The 6,368-nt window shown below is 41.5% G+C and overlaps 1 long non-coding RNA gene across 1 annotated transcript; it reads right to left on the bottom strand.

Moving 5' to 3' along the window:
• Positions 1 to 3,110: 3,110 nt before the first annotated feature.
• Positions 3,111 to 6,098, bottom strand: LOC139073426 (uncharacterized). Its single transcript, XR_011522150.1, has 2 exons — positions 5,810 to 6,098; positions 3,111 to 4,284 (listed from the first exon to the last, which is right to left on the bottom strand). It is a non-coding gene; the product is annotated as an uncharacterized lncRNA (long non-coding RNA).
• Between the last annotated feature and the right edge of the window lie 270 nt (positions 6,099 to 6,368).

Genomic DNA, 6,368 nt, shown 5'->3' with positions numbered 1-6,368 from the left:
AGCTGTATAAGTAAATTAGTAAAGCTACCAAGACCTGGTTTGAAAGTGACCTGGAAAAATATCAATGAGACATCTTTGACAAAGATTTAGAAAATAATATTCAGTGCTCACAAGGGTTCATTGTAATGTGCTTTCCTATACACTGCTAGTGAGAGTTTGAATGGGCAGACTTTCTGTGAAGCAATTCTGCAATATTTTTAGATTCTTCTAGGAATCTATCCTAAGGAGTAATCTGAGAGGTAATTAAAGATGTATAGATGAATAAGGATGTTCAATGCAGTATTACTTATTACAGGAAAAACTGGTAACAAATGTCCAAAAATAATTTATGGTTTATGCATTAAATGGAATTTTGCCCAATCTTTAAAAACAGTATATCCCCCCTAACATTGTATACTGTGGCAAAAACTTATTTCATATTATTAAGAGACAAAAAGGATATAAACTGTATCTATGACATTAACATAATTTTGTTATATTTATCAATCTGTCTCTCTGGAAGCAAATCTTTTCTTTTCAAATGCTTTGAAATGGGGGGCCTCCCAGTGGCGGAGTGGTTAAGTTCGTGCACTCTGCTTTAGCAGCCCAGGGTTTCGCCGGTTCGGATCCTGGGCATGGACATGGCACAGCTCATCAGGCCATGCTGAGGTGGCATCCACACGCCACAACCAGAGGCACTCACAACTAGAGTATACAACTATGTACTGGGGCTTTGGGGAGAATAAGAAGAAAATAAAAAAGAAGATTGGCAAGAGATGTTAGCTCAGGTGCCAATCTTTACAGAAAACAAAGCAAAACTAATGCTTTGAAATAACCATAGATTATTTTTATTATCAGAAAAAAATAATAGAATCTGTTTTAATTTGGCAGCAATCTGTTTTGGGAGTTCCTGGTTTGGGAGTTAAATCTTTTCCTGAGAGGCATACAGGATGAAATTTTTTTTTAGGGATGGAATGGAAAGGCAAAAATTCAGAAACAAGTTCACTCCCACTGCCAATACCTGCACAATTACGACAGTTTTCATTTTCTCGTATTCTCCTTCAGCCCTTGCCCAGCTGACCCAAAAGGGGTGATGACGTAAGTGAGTGGAGAAGAGAGAAACTCATTCATCTCAACCCCTCATTCTCTTTATAGCTCAGTGGTTAGACTTCCCTATGTGGCCAAGAGAAAAAACAGTTAAATGGAAAATTCAGTCCAAGCAGGAAATTGCTGGTGGGGCGTAAAATGAGAAGCAATTTGGCAATATGTGTGAAGAGCCGAAAATGGGTCATGCTCATTGGCCCAGAATGACCTTCTACTTCTGGAAGATGCAGACAAAAATCCAAGATGGGCGTCATGGCCTGAAGTGAAATAGTACAGAGCTAAAGGCAATCTAAATATCTGCAAATCAGGGGATGGTTACCTAGATGGTGGAGAGAGAAAAAAAATGTGATAAAATATTAAATTTACTGAAGGTGACAGTCTTCCAAGAGTCCCATGCCCTTGGGCCATCATTCTTATCTTTTCAGCCCCATTTTGCTTGTCCACTTGGTGGAGATGAGCCCCAGACCAGGGTCAGAACAGTAACTAAATAGACGTGAACACATCATTTGTTTTTGAATTTTCTCTAACTATTATATAACGTGTGGAAAAAGAAATTGTTCTAATGAGAGAGTCTTAGAAGAAATCTCATGCTTTTCTTAGTTCTGACCGTCAGGGCCAGCAGAGGTCCCAAAATTGGTCATGGTACCAACAATGTCTGGGACTTCCTACAACATCCAGCTCAGACTGGTTGGGCATTTATCCTGCCAAACACCAGCAGTTTGGCTCAAAAACCACAGGATGTTTTTCTAGAGTCATGACTTTTTTGTTTAATGCTGAAAAGAACTTTAGAAATCTTCTTGCTGGTGAAGAAATCAAGGCACAGAGAGATTAAATGATTAGCTCCGGGTCAGAGCAACGAAGTGGCAGCGCCCCCAAAGCTCAGGCCTGGCTACGAGCTTCTGAAAATATCACTTTTAAAAATGCTTATTCTAATAAATTAGAGTGTACCTGATATGAAATATTGAGAAAGATAGTATAAATTACATATAATTTGTGAACTGATTTATAAGATTCAAAAGAAAAGAAAAAGCAAAAGACAGGTTCTGGAGACAAAATGCTTTGGCAAGTTTGTAAGTTGCTTGAGGGGAAGGCCCTGAGACGGAGCAGAAGGCTTGGCAGGCAGGGGAGGAATCACAGAGCTCACTCTTACAGGGCATGGCTGACTCGGACGATCCATCAGTCATAGTTTTGGCATTGATGTCCCAGTAGTGAAGGTAGTTTCTGCTCATGCACCTATCATATCCTGAAATTTGTTTGCTTAGGACCAAGAGTACGTTTGCAAAATGGCGGCCTAGATCAGTGTGGCAGAATGAAGGCCTGCCTTAGAGCGCCCATCTCCAAATGACCTGAGATCCAATTTTAGCCTCAGGAAAATAAAAGCCTCCGGGACCACCCCCTTGGATGTGGAACAGGACTTCTTGAAATCACTTCTCCAGATATTTGCCCATGGCTGGGAGACTGGTTAGTCTGGGGTAGAGGCAGCTGGGGAGTGCTCCATGTTGTGCTATCTGTGAATGACAGGCTGGTCTGTCCATAACCTGGTGGTTAGAAGGTGACTGGGCAGCCAGCATGTCCTGGTAGCCCACTCTTCAGGAAAACGTCACAGCTGGTGCTTTTCAGAACACACGCTGCCTTGCTCTTCCAGGCTGTTGCAGAGAAGAGACCCTGTAACTACTGGAAAGGAAACCCCAAGCTGGAGGTCAGGAAGGCGTCATCTTATCTATTTCCAGTGTGTGAGACAGGGTCCTGCATACAGTGGACACCCAGCGACGAGGCATGGAATGAGCTACCGCATGTCATCATTCTACATTTTCTCGTATCTAAAATTGTGATGCATCTTAACATTGGTCTCTTTGTTTGAATTATCTATATTGTTGGTATTATCCATGTTGGGTTTAATCGCCATAAAAATCTCTTTAAGCAGATTATACTCTGATTCAACATCAGAAAAATGTTATTTTGTTTTATAAATAATAAATATAAATATTTTGTTATACACAGAAAGGAATGGAAATAGAGAAGCAATGTGTAGGAACAAAAGTATTTATCACTGGAGAAATATCCATAACTCTGTATTTTCTTATAAAGCAACATCCAAGTGCTTTACAGATGTAAGAAAAGAAGTAAACCACAGGTAGACGACCCTGTTTCACGTTGTTACTGAGACACACGCAACAGATGGCCTATCACAGGCGGTATTAGGTTCCTGTATCTGCCATAATAAATGAGCACAAACCTGGGGCCTTAGCATGACAGAAACTTATTCTGTCTTAGCTGGCGGCCAGCAGTTCGACATCAGTTGGACTGGGTGGAAGTCAAGGCGTCAGCATGGCCCACCCTCTCTGGAGGTTCTAGGGCGAAATCCACTCCTTGTCTCTTCCAGCCTCTGGGGGCTGCATCACTCCCATCTCTGCCTCTGTCTTCACCTCACCTTTTCCTCTTCTGTTTTTCAAATCTGCCTCCCCCTTTCTCTTATCAAGACTCTCGCATGGCATTTAGGGCTCACGCACATAATCCAGGAGGATCTCTCCATCTCAGCACCTTTAACTGAATCACATCCGCAAAGACCCTTTTTCCAAATAAGGTGACGTTTACAGTCTTCAGAGGTTAAGATCTCATATCCTTTGGGCCACCATGCAGCCCACTACACATGCCAAGCAATGCAACCAGAGTCAGAAAAACCTCCAAATTTCTAAGAATAGGTAAAAGAAAGTTTGGTGTGACTAATTTATGTTGGTATTTTCTTTATGCTCCTTCTGACAAAATCAAGAAAGGGTCAGCATTGAAACTTGCAGAACACATATCAGTGGCTTGGAATAAAATCACAGGGACAACAGAGGAGAACTCTTCTGCGGAATGTGCTTAATAACCCTGAGGACCAAATTGGGGGGTTTCACTAGATACTGTATTCTAAGTGGGAAATGATTCAGAAGGGCTAGTCTCTGAATATGAAAAAGTTTTAGGAAGACATAATATAGCAGATTAATTATAAAAGTGGCCCAAATCTCCATCCTTGTCTGCATCCATGCTCTATGCAGCGTGACGTTGCAGCTTCTCCCATCAAAAGGTAGTGCTCTGTGACTGGCATTAGCCCATGGAATACAGTCAAAGTGATGCTATGACAGTTCTCATCCTAGATCCAAGAAGTCTTGTGAGCTTCTGTTGCCTCCCCAGTCGCCCTGGGAACAAGTACAAGCTGGCCTAGTGGATGAAGAGAGACATGCGGCTCATTAACTCTCATTACCCCAGCCAACAGCCAGCCAGCCACCCACATGTGAGTGAGGCTATCATTGACTGGTTAGCCCTCAGACAAATTGCCATCCAACCACATATATATGAGCAAGTCCAGAGAGAACAGCAGAGCTCCGCCCAGATCAGAACCGCACAACTGACTTGTGAGCAATAACAAATGCTTTTTGTTTTAAGCCACCAGGTTCTGAGGTAGTTTATTATGTGACACAAACTAACGGATACATAATAGGCGGAAAATCACCAGATTTTAATGACAGACTGAATAAATATTTCTAAATAATTTAGACTCTGAATATGAAACAGTTTTTGGAATATTTAACTAACTTATTTTGCTTATAATATCCTTTTATGTGTCCTTAATGGTGATAGAGTATAAAAACGTATACTTATAAATGAGTCTAAAAGAGATGTTTAATAAATATAGAATAAAAATTCTAACTGTAGGGGCCGGCTCTGTAACAGAGTGGTTAGGCTTGCGTGCTCTGCTTCTGTGGCCTGTGGTTGGCCGGTTTGGATCCTGGGCCCGGACCTATGAACCTCTCAGCAAGCCATGCTGTAGCAGCATCCCACATACAAGAACTAGAATGACTTACAACTAGGATATACAATCAGGTCCTGGGGCTTTGGGGAGAAAAAAAAAGAGGAAGATTGGCAACAGATGTTAGCTCAGGGTCAATCTTCCTCACCAAGAAAAAAAAATTCTAACTGTAAAAATCATTATGACATGTTTTTATTGGAAGTCTTTCTTTCTATTTTAGGGTTATAACTGTCCTTAATTTCTTTTATCTTGAGGACTCTCTTATGTTCAAGGCAGGAGGAACCAATTTCAGTTTCAATGAGATACAATAATTCTGTACTGAGCTTTCTGTCACTTATCCACTATATAATTTTTGGTGATTTACTTCTCTTCTCTGAGTTTCAGTTGCCCTATATGAAAAATGGAGATGATAATACCTCCTGGTCAGGGTTGTTTTGAAGATGAAATATGAGAGTGCATATGAATGTGCTCTGTGTAATGCAAATGGATGAAGAAAATTAAGAAGGCTGAATCTATGCAAGTTAGCATGACTTCTAAATATGCCCAATGATAATATTTTATTGGCTAAAAAGTGGTGGTGATCTTCTCAATGAAATGTTTCTATTCCATAAAGTAGATCATTTTAGGTTATATGAGTACGTTTTCTGGCTGTTATTATCCCTACCCCATACCCGCATCATAGACACAACAAGACCTGTGAACATAACCTTTCCCCAAACACATGTTGCTCACCATTGGTGCAGCAGAATAACACTAGGCGGCCCATATGCAGACACCCCAGCCCTGATCACATTAGATGACATCCTTTGCAAACAGATTTAGGATTCTTGTCTCACCCAGAGCCTCCATCTCAAAAAAACTGCCCCCACGAGCAGCCAACCTGTTCACCCGTCCCCAGCTAACCACAGCTAAGGAGACAAGATGCATGCGACTGACCTGAAGAATTTAATCAGAGCCCATTAGAACATGTCTATAGTAGTTCCGATCTTGAGAATTCAACTTAAGAGATGCTGAGACTGAAATTTGGATAGTGGAGGCTGCAGTTGGTTCTTGTAGAACTGAGGCCATAGTCGCCAACCTAACGAAGCAACCCTGTAAGAAACAGAAAGTTCAGGAGGAGTGGAAAGTGAGCCAGCACAGAAAATCACACTGCAGAGGAGGAAATGCAGAAGACGGGCAGAGAAAGAAGAGCTATGGGCCCCGAGAGCCCCAGAGAGAGAGAGAGGGAGAGAGAGAGAGAGAGGGAGTTTCATTCCTGACTTTCGGTTTCCCAATACATTTTCCCAGTGTTTATTTTCTGCCTGGAGATGTCAGCCAGATTCCTTGGCCTATCTTTACAATGCCTCATTCCCCTTTTTATTTGAGCCAGTTCGAAGGGATTTTTGTTCCTTGTAACCAAATGACCCCTGCTGGTTTGAAAAATTCCCTTGGGTTTAGAGATGACTTGGATTTTTTTTTTTTTTTAGTCCTTAGAGGGGGGAGAGAAAAAAATGCT

Source organism: Equus przewalskii, chromosome 9 (assembly GCF_037783145.1).
Source record: "Equus przewalskii isolate Varuska chromosome 9, EquPr2, whole genome shotgun sequence".
Classification (NCBI taxonomy): Eukaryota; Metazoa; Chordata; class Mammalia; order Perissodactyla; family Equidae; genus Equus; species Equus przewalskii.
This window is presented reverse-complemented; position numbering and strand designations above follow the sequence as displayed.